Source organism: Dermochelys coriacea, chromosome 1 (assembly GCF_009764565.3).
Source record: "Dermochelys coriacea isolate rDerCor1 chromosome 1, rDerCor1.pri.v4, whole genome shotgun sequence".
NCBI lineage: Eukaryota > Metazoa > Chordata > Testudines > Dermochelyidae > Dermochelys > Dermochelys coriacea.
In genome coordinates, this window is record NC_050068.2 from 11,493,642 (window position 1) to 11,506,590 (window position 12,949).

General features: G+C 46.4%; 1 long non-coding RNA gene across 1 annotated transcript; it reads left to right on the plus strand.

Moving 5' to 3' along the window:
- The first annotated feature begins 977 nt into the window (after positions 1–977).
- Positions 978–9,346, plus strand: LOC122457863. The gene is made up of 4 exons (XR_006277542.1): positions 978–1,126; positions 1,448–1,461; positions 1,557–1,564; positions 9,335–9,346. It is a non-coding gene; the product is annotated as an uncharacterized LOC122457863 (long non-coding RNA).
- Positions 9,347–12,949: the final 3,603 nt, after the last annotated feature.

Consider the following 12,949-nt stretch of genomic DNA (forward strand, 5'->3'; position numbering starts at 1 on the left):
TGTGAACTCTCTTGTGACGGGTTCAGTCACAGAGACCCCCGCTGGGACTGTCACCTAATGTGCTGAGACTACCTCTGAGCCTGGTTTCTCTGCCAGACTGGGACTCCAGAACCCACCTTGTTGAGCCAGACACGCCAGCCGGCTGCAACACAGACCCAGGGTCTGAACCACGCCTCCAAAGCTGCAGACTTAACTGAAAACCACTCAGCAAGTGCTCCTGTCTCCAGCACCCAGACACCCAGTTCCCAATGGGATCCAAATAAATCCATTTTACTCTGTATAAAGCTTACACACGGTGAACTCATAAATTGTCTGCCCTCTATAACACTGAGAGAGAGATATGCACAGCTGTTTGCTCCCCCTGTATTAATCACTTACTCTGCCGGTGAGTTCATACTCCACTCGGGCACTGTAAGGGGTTTGCACAGGCAGAAGGGAGAGGAGAGTCTTCTCTGCTGGCAAGTAATCAAAATAATCACACCCCTAAGCAGCTGCCTGAACTGCCAGTTGTGGAGACATGTACCCCCCACAGCTGTGACCAATAAAGAAACCATGCCCAGCTATAAAGCAGAGAGAACAGAGAGGAAAAGTAAGGCAGAAAGGCCTGGGACAGCAGATCGGCAACTCTGGGATTGACAAGAGACAATACCTAATTATATAGGTTATTACACACTGCAGCAGGGAACAGCACTCATGCCCTTTGACTCTAAAGACACAGGGATCTGTCAAAGAATCACCACTATTTGTCACTAGTAGTATGGCTTTTATTTTCCTTGTAGTCCTCCAGATACCAGAGGGCAATATATTCTACTCCTGAAGGCATTCTGCACCAAAAAAAATAAAAATTCTGCACACAATATTTTAAAATTCTGCAAGTTTTATTTGTCAACAAATAAATGCAGAGGCTCCAGCATGGCAGTGGGTCACTGGCTGCACAAGATCATCCTGCAGCCCACTCACCCACCCCAGATCCCAGGGACATGGACTCAGTGGTGAGGCTGCATCCAAGCCTGACACAGCACAAGGCCTGGGCTTGCCCCAGAAACACCCTGGGGCCCTGCCCCTCTTGCCAGGGACACCAGGTGTGTGGCAGGCAGACTCAACCAGGCAGGATACAAGTGTAGAGGTCTCAGTGTTGGGGGATCCAGGTGTGGGACAATCTGGGTGCAGGCAGCTCGATGGGGGGGTCTAGGTGTGGGGGGATCTGGATGCACAGAGGCTCATTGTGGGGGTTCCAGGTGCAGGGGACTCTTCTGGGGCTTCCAGGTGAAGGTGATTGGGGCTCAGTGGAGGGATGTGGGGGTCTAAGTAGGGGGGTCTGGGTGCTGGGGGAGTGGGGCTTGGTGGGGTCTGGGTGCAACTAGTTGGGGGTCAGTGGTGTGGGAGTCTGGATGTGGGGGCTCAAGTGGTGCAGAGGGTGGGGCATCAGGTGGGGATTTGAGTGCAGGGAGCTCAGTGGGGGTACTAGGGTGGGGATCCAGAGGCAGGGGTCTGGGTGCAGGGCGGCTCCTGATGTAGGGGTTGAGGTTCAGTGGGAGTGGGGTTCAGGTATGGAGGGAGAGGGGTGGTGCTGGGTGTATGGGGTGAGGCTTGGTGAGGTGTCTGGGTATGGGAAGTCCGGATGCACAGGGGTTGAGTGGATGGGGGAGCAGCTCCCCATATAGTGACCCCTCCCCCGCAGCACTGAGGAGCGATGGGGGCAGGAAGCAGGGGAGGATGCTGAGCTTCCTGCAGCTGTGGGAGGTTTCTGGGGGTGGGTCTGACACAACTCCAGCCACTCCTTGCAGGGGAAGAGGAAGTCCCGTCCTCTCCTGCCTCCAGCACAGCCAGGACTAGCAGCTGATCCTGGCTCAGGGTAGGAACCACTGACTGGGGTGTCCCCAGACTAGCGGTGATTTATCTCTCTGCCGGCAGCTCCACATGCCTGAAACAATGTACCTGCACTGCTAGAGAGTAGTGTGTGAATGCTCTTGCAGCTTCCCTTTGTTTCCCTGTCAGAAAGTCATTTTTCTGTGGGGAAGCAAAGAAATCTGCAGGGCACATGAATTCTGTGCATGTGCAGTGGCGCAGAATTCCCCCAGGAGTAATATTCAATCACACTTGAGCAAGCAGGATTATATCCAGCAGAGGGCAATGGTTCGCATACAGGACTTGGGCTTCTGGAGACCATTCCAGACCCAGCTCCGTCTGCCTGTGAAGTCTGCACACAAAGTTATACTGCTAGGTTTATCTTCATTGAACAATCTGTCAAGCATTGCTCAACTTTCCCACTAATGTGTTGACTGTTTGTGTGCTGTGGATTAATGAGCATATCAGGCAGTGTTTAGACAGAGGGGTAATGGTACTCAGGCAGAAAAATGGGCTCTTAAACCTTCAGTAGATAAGGATTAAGTGATCAAGGCAGCAGGTAGAGTGGAGGCCTCTGTAATCCTTGTTGTTACTAAATCATACTTAAACTCAGTAATACACTGCTCTAATCCACTGGAACATAACGGCGTGTGCTGGGATAATGGAAATGCATTGCTCATGTCCCTGTTTAACAACATGCTAGAGAACTGCCATTCATTCCTTGATTCCAGATCTTAGAGAACACCAGAATATTATACGTTTGTATGTTTCTGTTTCTGTGTTCTATGGAATCCAAACAAATGACAGACAGCTGCAATAGCTGTGACTTCCATCAAACCCTGTTCATTTTAACCCACTCCTCCCATATCCATTGTTGTGTCATAGACATTAAGCTTTCTGGGGCAGGGGCTGTTTTATTACATGCCTGTGCAGCATCTAAACACAATGGATCCTGAGCACTGACTGACGTCCTTAGGAACTACCGCAATAACAGTCCAAGAGTTCTCAAACATTTTTATAGCATAGACCACATCTAAATAGAGGGAGATCAATAGACATTTCCCTTCCCAGTCTCAATCAGATAATGTCCCTGTGTCAGCTACAGCAATCACTGATGTGGAAGATAAGGTACTGTTCAGTTAAGCCAAGATTGTTAGAAGCCTCCAGTGATGTTGGGTGACACCTCAAAGAGGCCCAATTTTCAAAGCCCTTTCTCAAAATCAGACCCCTTTAAAGCACCGAAATCATTAGTCACTTCTGAAAATCTTGGCTCAAATGGGTGTTTAGGTACATTAGTGCAGTTTAGCATCTAGTGGTAAGGGGGATGGAGCTAGCAGCAAGAACCCAGCACGTGCTCTGCAGCCCCACAGTGTTCCAAGGTTCTGTGTTTGGGCACCTCTGGCATAATCCATATCTGGGCACTTCCTCTCATCTTGGAGAGATTCAGGCCTGTTGCTATAATAATTCTATTACCTCAAGAAGAACCTTAAAAAGCCTAATCAGTCATTCCTTCAGCCCAACAAATCCAGTTCTCACCATTCCCTTGACTCCGTCCTGGGCTTCTTTCAACAACAGTTTTACTCCATAACTCCACGCATTTCAACGCCACCTTTCACCCCACTTGGGATAACACAAGATTGCAACCAAGGGAGAGGCTTAATTCAAGACAGCCCTGAGCCTTGCTCTTTAGAGGATGCTGAGCAACCTTGCACACACCATTGCAGAGGGTTTAAAGGCAATCCTTCTCTAAATGTCTTAGAGGGCTGGAGAAATTGCCTTTCCCCTCTAGCCAGGCTCTCCCCAAGACCCCCCCCCAGCTAGCAATCTGGGAACCGTAGGGTGGTCATGATGCCCCACAACATGTGGTCATGACCCTCCCCACATTGGTCTGAAGCACCAAAGTCATGCACAGTCAGCTACCTAGAATTATTGCTGCTCTGTAATGGAATGAGTCTCATCCAAAAAGAGCTACAGGGTGAACTTGGCCTTGGGATTTACCTGTGGATTCCATCCACCCTGGAGAGAGTCCAGGGGAGGGCAATGAAAATTATTAGGGGGCTGGGGCACATGAATTACAAGGAAAGGCTGAGGGAACTGGGGTTATTTAGTCTGCAGAAGAGAAGAGTGAGGGAGATTTGATAGCAGCCTTCAACTACCTGAAGGGGGGTTTGAAAGAGGATGGAGCTCGGCTGTTCTCAGTGGCGGCAGATGACAGAACAAAGAGCAATGGTCTCAAGTTGCACTGGAGGAGGTCTAGGTTGGATATTAGGAAAAACTATTTCACTAGAAGAGTGGTGAAGCACCTGAATGGGTTCCCTAGGGAGGTGGTGGAATCTCCAGCCTTAGAGGTTTTAAGGCCCGGTTTGACAAAGCCTTGGTGGATGATTTAGTTGATGTTGGTCCAGCTTTGAGCAGGGGGGTTGGACTAGATGACTTCCTGAGGTCTCTATGATTCCTTTGAAACAAGTGAAAAATCAAGTGCCCTAGTTAACAGACCTTCAAGTGAACATATCAAAATTCAGCCAGCCACAGAACCCCTCTCCCCTGCCCCCCCAGAGTCAGCCTCTACCCAGGAATGCAAATTAATAAGCAAATGGAGGCTCTTTGGGCCTGTTAGGGTTTTGTTAGATGTTTTAATATAAAGCAGCTAAAAGAAGGAGGACTATACACTTGAGCTATTCCCAGAGCACTATTTCTAGGTGAGGGTTCTCAGTGTTGTTGTGTTCTTTGGAGAGGAGGGGCAGGCCTGTGATTGGGGTACAGGAGAGAAAGTCAAGAGATCAGAGTTCTATTCATGCCTCTAAGTGACTGTGTGTATTTCTGCTCCATCCCCTGACCCCACATCTGCCAGCTTGACATAAGACAGGATGCCAAGGGGATACAGTCATAGATACTCTGAAGAGCTTTGAAATCCTTTTGATGGAAGGTTCTAATACCGAACAAAGAATTATTGGCCACACTTTATATCAGGGTACATTTATAAAGGGTTGACACACTGATTCATTAATATTATAAGCATGTTACGTGTCCGTAACACGTAGTATGTATTCTAACTGGTTATAAGTACAGGAGTAGAAAGTGATAGAGATGGTTACAGCCAGGTTTGGAAAGATGCAATTTTTACTGGTAAATGTTGGTAAATGTCAATGTCATCATACATACACAAACCAATGAACAGTTACTTCCATCTGTAATAACAGAAATGTATAGATAGGTAAAGTAAGAAAAATGCTGTTTGAGACTTTATAAGAATAGAAATCCAGTGATTTCGACTTTCCAACTAGGCTTGTTACAAATGCACTAGTGAATTAATAGTAAAGACAGGTATGGTTTGTTGATTTGAGGCTATTTTATTTACTTTGTATATTTTGACATGTAATGTTGACGAGTTGTATTTTAATGGCTTATAAATCTTTAACTTTTTGCATCTCAACATCTATTGTCATCAAATAATTGTCTGACACCCTCCCCACAATTTACCACAACTGTGAACATGTAAAATCGATAATCTAAAAATATGCTTAAAATACACATCGATATTATTTGTCAAAATGACAAAAGATCAAATTCTGCCAAGCCTAATTACAACAATCTAGAGCAACTAACTATTTATTAACACACCTAATGCTCATTTATTAACCCTTTAGAACTTAACATACATTTAACTTAATAATAATAATAATAATAATATATGTAGTTTTTAAAGGGTTTGGCTAAAATTTGCCATGTTTAGCTAATGCAGATCAGGGCAGCGCATTAATCCCAATGCATCAGGCTTCCTTTGGCTCTTCATTTAAATCCCTCTGAAAAAAACTACTTCCTCTTGTCCCGTGTCAGTGTAATATCATTGTCATGATATCCCTGTCCTCTGGAGATCACCGTGCATTCTTGCCTGATATTTGTCCATCTTTTGCATTGCAGGGGAGATTATTTTTGAGGGGAAGGATGGTCCAGTGTTTAGGGCATGTGCTGAGCCGTCAGGAGACAGAGGTTCAATTCCTTACTCTACCACAAGAGTCCTGTGTGACCTTGCACATGTCACTTAGAGCTGGTCTATAATGAAAAGTTATATGGTCGCAGCTACATCTCTCAGGGATGTGAACAATCCACACCCTTGAGACCCATAGTTTAAGCCGCCCCTATGATGTAGACACTGTTGACCTAGCTGCTGCCCCTTGGGGATCTGGATTAACTATAGTGATGGGAGAATCCCTCCCGTTGCCATAGTGTCTACCCTGCAGCACTACCATTGTAGCATTCTAAGGGTAGGCCTAGCCATAGGCCAGGTCTATGCTAGGAAATTAGGTCAGTATAACTATGTCGCTCAGGGGTGTGAAAAATCCACACACCCCTGAGCGACGCAGTTAAACCGACCTAACCCCCAGTGTAGACAGCACTAAGTTGATGGGAGAATTCTCTCATCGACAAAGCAACCCCGCCTCTTGGTGAGGTGGAAGCAACCGCTCCCGTCGGTTGTAGGGTAGCGTCTTCACTGAAGGCTACAGCAGCGGGGCTGCAGCATTTTAAAGTGTAGACCTGCCCTTTGTCTCTCTGTGCCTCAATGCATGACCTGTAAAATGGGGCTAATAGCACTGCCCTATCTCACTGCGGTGTTATGAATCCGTTAAAGATGGTGAGGTGCTCACAGCATAGAGCTGTGTCTCATACAGTGCCAATCACAGCAATTAAAGAAAAACATTTTGTTCTTTTCATACATCACTCTCAACACCCTTTCGAGGATGGCAAGGCTCATTACCCCAATTTTGCAGATGGCAAAACTGTGGCATCAAGCAGTGAACGATTTTGCCCAAGCAGGTCATTAGTAGAGCCAGTCCAGAGACCTACTGAACCACATTGCCTGTGGGCCATCTTGCTTCCATAGGAGCACTAATGACTTGGCAAGATTCTCCTTCCCCCCAATTATTAGGAGCAGATTAGACAAACACCTGTCAGGGATGGTCTAGGTTTACTTGGTCCTGCCTCACCACAGGGGGCTGGACTTGGTGACCTCTCCAGGTCCTTTCCAGCCTGACATTTTTATGATTCTGTTTTGACCAGGACTTTGGGACAACTGAAGTAGAGACAGTCAGTCAAGACTCCAACCCAGGGACCTAAGGCGTGATGGGCAGAGGACTCTGAGAACTTAGTGAGTGTTGTGCATTGGCTCATCCAGACTGGATGAATCCATGACCTTCCATAAACCACACAATGCCCCTCTTTGGGACTGAAACATTTTGGTGTTTGTGGGACTTGCTGCCACACCACACAGACACAAAGCCCCCACCTGACCATGCTGGTTCTTTTTGTTACAATGACTTCTGGTGTCTGCCAATAGGCTCCCACTCACGCTGGATTAATAGACAAGGAGATCTCCTAGAGGCCAGAGGAAATGGAATTGAGCAGCTGATAGCAGGGAAGACTAGTTTAACTCCCTGGTTAAGTTTATTTTCCCCTTGCTGGGAGCTAGCATTTTTTTGTTGTTTTTTTTTTATCACAGACCAAGGTACCGACCAGACCTGGCTGGCAAAGAAGCAGCATTTGCAGTTTATAAACACAGGGAATGCATTGTTCCCTGGGAGATAAGGTACAAACCCAGAGACCCCCAGCTGGAGCCACTCAGAAAACACTCCAGGAGGTTCATTCTTTCTTGGTAATACAAAAGCATGTCCTTAGAACATGCCCCATTTGGCTGAAGGGCAAAGGCATGTCATGGGGCACCCCATGCTATGCACAGCAGACAGCACACAAAGAACTGGGGATCAGCAACACTGAACAGCTTAGAGGCAGAAAATAAACACCCGTTGCAATTAGTGTAAGCTTTGGGGGTGCATAGAGCAGCACTGCCAATCCCACATGTCAAAATGTCATGGATCAGGCTCGAAAAAGCATGAGATTAGTTTAAAAATCATGACAGATAAAAGCCATTTTGGATTCTTTTTATTTTCCTTCTGGGTGGACGGTTTTGTTTTGCCTTTATGGTGGCCCATTTTATACGTTCAAACTTCTTTCTGCAGCCACGAGGACTAGAAATGTGCTTCATGATTTTTTAAATGAAAATTGAGATTCTCCCATAATTCCAGGACTCTGGGTGCTGAGGCTTTAAGAAAAAAACACCAAATGCAGCAAGAGATGATAAAAATCACAAGAGCTGGCAACACTGACACACAAACACACTGCCACCTCCCTCAGAAGAAGCATGACTCTACCCAAATGCTGGATCACTTGCTCTAAACCAGTGGTTTCCAACCTGTGGTCCGCGAACCCTTGGGGATCTGCAGACTGTGTCTAAGGCGGTCTGTGAAAGATTGCAGTTACTATAGAATAGTGGTTTTCAACCTATGGACTATGGATAGGGTGACCAGATAGCAAAAAACGGGATGGGGGTGGGGGGTAATAGGCGTCTATATAAGAAAAAGTCCCCCAAAATGGGACTGTCTCTATAAAAACAGGACTTCTGGTCACCCTAACTGTGGATCTCTGGGGGTCTGCAGACTATGTCTAAGACTTCCAAAGGGGTCTGCACCTCCACTTGAAATTTTTTAGGGGTCCACAAATGAAAGAGGTAGAAACCCCTGCTCTAAACCAAAAAGTGTTAAATAGCTGTAGTAGTCCATGAGATCACTCAGTTTGCTTTTACAGCCAGCCCTCCTTTGGCTTTAAGAGCTGGATGCAGAGAGAAACTGATTATCCTGAGTCAATTTCCTTCTGTGTGAGGTGCAAAGGTTGGGCTTTTCTTCGCTAATAAACATCCAATACCAGGCGGCTGCCATCCACTCTGGATCTCACTAATCAAAGTTTATAAGTACTCGGCCATTAGGAAATGGTTAGAGAAGCAGAGGCTATGAAGAGTGTTTGTACAGCACCTAGCACAATGGGTCCCTGGTCCGTGACTAGGGCTCTTACACGCTACAGTAATACAAAGAATAATAGCAATAATTTCCGCAACTGCTTTGTGTGGATGTTGCTGCTTGGGCGGGAGCTCAGGCTCTCACAGCTAGCAGGATTGGGTGCGCTTGAGAGCCTGAGCCACAATAGGCACATGGGGCACTAGCTCGACCCCGCTAATGCGAGTCTGTCTCCCTGGGCTGAGAGGCTCGCTTCTAGGTGCAGTGTAGATGTACTCAAAGGGGCTCTGACTCAGAACAGGGCTGGTTGTCCCCAAGTCCCCTGGGCCAAAAAGGAGCATACCACCCTATTAAGCTTGCTCCAGGCCAGGACTTAGGGAGATCCTGTGTTAGATCTTGGCGCCCATGCTGGTGTGGAAGGAGGTCATAAAGCTGCCCTGGGTGGGTAGCTGTAGTGTATAAGTGTGATGGGTTGGAACCTCCTTCTGGGATGCCACCTGATATATTGGGGTCCCACTCAGCCCGCCAGTTCCACCAGCCTGGGCTTCCTCACCCTGTCCTTGCTGTGCTGGGACCTCAAGCCTTCGCTAGCACACACACAGGTAAGGCCACACCCAGCTGCAGACACAGACTGAAATCAGCTCTGTGTGGGAAGATTCAGCTTGCGGATTTATCCAGCACTCATGTGCACACCTCCTTTGGGGTGTAAGCCCAAAATAATATTATCTTGTGCTGTATAGAGACATCTGTACAACGCAAGCTCATAAAAATCCCCTCCTCCCTCAATGTGGAGGGAGATACGCACAGCTTTTTGTCCCCCCGATATGAACTGCACAAACTGGGTTTTGAAATAAACAAAAAATGAGTTTATTAACTACAAAATTTTAAGTGATTATAAGGGAGAGCAAATGGAACAAAGCAGATTACTGAGCAAATAAAACAAAACACATAAACCAAGCTTGATAAACTCAAAAAGAGGTTACAAATAGTAATTTCTCACTCTAAAGGTTATTTTAGGCAGGATGCAACATTTCTGCAGCTCAGAGTTCCAGTTATTTCTCTTCACAGGCTAGACCCCTGTTTCAGCCTGGACTCAGCCCTTGTCTTTCCCCTCCTTAGTTCTGGTGTTTTTAGCAGTCTTCCTTCTTGGGTGGGGAGGCAGTGGAGAAGAACCCTGATTGACTCACTTCTCAGCCTTCAGTAGAATTTACATAAGGCGGGACTCTTTTCCTTCCAGTGGGAAAATACCCAGTGTCTTATGTGGTACTGCATACCAGGTGACATGATCACATGACCCTCCACTGTCAAAGCAACATCCCAGGAAGCTTTTCAGGAAGGCGGGAGATTAGTATCTTCAAAGTTCTATTGTCCTTCTTAATGGCCCAATCCAGGCTGATGGCCTACTGTCTGGTGGGCATTCCCCCAAGTACACACACAGTTGTAATTGTTACATAGTCAGTATTCCTAACTTCAGATAGAATCATAGAATATCAGGGTTGGAAGGGACCTCAGGAGGTCATCCAGTCCAACCCCCTGCTCAAAGCAGGACCAATCCCCAACTAAATCATCCCAGCCAGAGCTTTGTCAAGCCTGACCTTAAAAACTTCTAAGGAAGGAGATTCCACCACCTCCCTAGGTAACGCATTCCAGTGTTTCACCACCCTCCTAGTAAAAAGTTTTTCCTAACATCCAACTTAGACCTCCCCCACTGCAACTTGAGACCATTACTCCTTGTTCTGTCATCTGCTACCACTGAGAACAATCTAGATCCATCCTCTTTGGAAACCCCTTTCAGGTAGTTGAAAGCAGCTATCAAATCCCTCCTCATTCTTCTCTTCCACAGACTAAATAATCCCAATTCCCTCAGCCTCTCCCCATAAATCATGTGTTCCAGTCCCCTAATCATTTTTGTTGCCCTCTGCTGGACTCTTTCTAATTTTTCCACATCCTTCTTGTAGTGTGGGGCCCAAAACTGGACACAGTACTCCAGATGAAATCTCACCAATGTCGAATAGAGGGGAACAATCACATCCCTTGATCTGCTGGCAATGCTCCTACTTATACATCCCCAAATGCCATTGGCCTTCTTGGCAACAACGGCACACTGGTGACTCATATCCAGCATCTTGTCCACTGTAACCCCTAAATCCTTCTCTGCAGAACTGCTGCCTAGCCATTCGGTCCCTAGTCTGTAGCAGTGCATGGGATTCTTCCATCCTAAGTGCAGAACTCTGCACTTGTCCTTGTTGAACCTCATCAGATTTCTTTTGGCCTAATCCTCTTAATTTGCCTAGGTCCCTCTGTATCCTATCCCTATCCTCCAGCGTATCTACCACTCCTCCCAGTTTAGTGTCATAGATTCATAGATACTAAGGTCAGAAGGGACCATTCTGATCATCTAGTCCGACCTCCTGCACAGCGCAGGCCACAGAATCTCACCCACCCACTCCTATGAAAAACCTCACCCATGTCTGAGTTATTGAAGTCCTTAAATCATGGTTCAAAGACTTCAAGGAGCAGAGAAGCCTCCCTCAATTCAACCATGCCCCAAACTACAGAGGAAGGCGAAAAACCTCCAGGGCCTCTCCAATCTGCCCTGGAGGAAAATTCCTTCCCGACCCCAAATATGGCAATCAGCTAAACCCTGAGCATATGGGCAAGATTCACCAGCCAGATACCCAGGAAAGAATTTTCTATAGTAACTCAGATCCCATCCATCTAATATCCCATCTCAGGGGATTTGGCCTATTTACCCTGAATATTTAAAGATCAATTACTTACCAAAATCCCATTATCCCATCATACCATCTCCTCCATAAACTTATCGAGTAGAATCTTAAAGCCAGATAGATCTTTTGCCCCCACTGCTTCCCTTGGAAGGCTATTCCAAAACTTCACTCCTCTGATGGTTAAAAACCTTCGTCTGATTTCAAGTCTAAACTTCCTGGTGGCCAGTTTATACCCATTTGTTCTTGTGTCCACATTGGTGCTGAGCTGAAATAATTCCTCTCCCTCTCCTGTATTTATCCCTCTGATATATTTATAGAGAGCAATCCTATCTCCCCTCAACCTTCTTTTAGTTAGGCTAAACAAGCCAAGCTCCTTAAGTCTCCTTTCATAAGACAAGTTTTCCATTCCTCGGATCATCCTAGTAGCCCTTCTCTGTACCTGCTCCAGTTTGAATTCATCCTTTTTAAACATGGGAGACCAGAACTGCACACTAGTATTCTAGGTGAGGTCTCACCAGTGCCTTGTATAACGGTACTAAAACCTCCTTATCCCTACTGGAAATGCCTCTCCTGATGCATCCCAAAACCGCATTAGCTTTTTTCACAGCCATATCACATTGGCAGCTCATAGTCATCCTATGATCAACCAATACTCCAAGGTCCTTCTCCTCTTCCGTTACTTCTAATTGATGCGTCCCCAACTTATAGCTAAAATTCTTGTTATTAATCCCTAAATGCATAACCTTACACTTCTCACTATTAAATTTCATCCTATTACTATTACTCCAGTTTACAAGGTAATCCAGATCCTCCTGTATAATATCCCGATCCTTCTCCGAATTGGCAATACCTCCCAGCTTTGTATCATCTGCAAACTTTATTAGCACACTCCCACTTTTTGTGCCAAGGTCAGTAATAAAAAGATTAAATAAGATTGGTCCCAAAACCGATCCCTGAGGAACTCCACTGGTAACCTCCCTCCAACCTGACAGTTCGCCTGTGTCATCTGCAACCTTGCTGAGGGTGCAATCCATGCCATCCTCCAGATCATTTATGAAGATATTGAACAAAATCGGCCCGAGGACCGACCCTTGGGACACTCCACTTGATACCGGCTGCCAACTAGACATGGAGCCACTGATCACTACCTGTTGAGCCTGACAATCTAGCCAACTTTCTATCCACCTTATAGTCCTTTCATCCAGCCCATACTTCTTTAACTTGCTGGCAAGAATACTGTGGGAGATCGTGTCAAAAGCTTTGCTAAAGTCAAGGAACAACACATCCACTGCTTTCCCCTCATCCACAGAGCCAGTTATCTCATCATAGAAGGCAATTAGATTAGTCAGGCATGACTTGCCCTTGGTGAATCCATGCTGACTGTTCCTGATCACTTTCCTCTCCTCTAAGTGCTTCAGAATTGATTCCTTGAGGACCTGCTCCATGATTTTTCCAGAGACTGAGGTGAGGCTGACTGGCCTGTAGTTCCCAAGATCCTCCTACTTCCCTTTACAGAAATGATACATC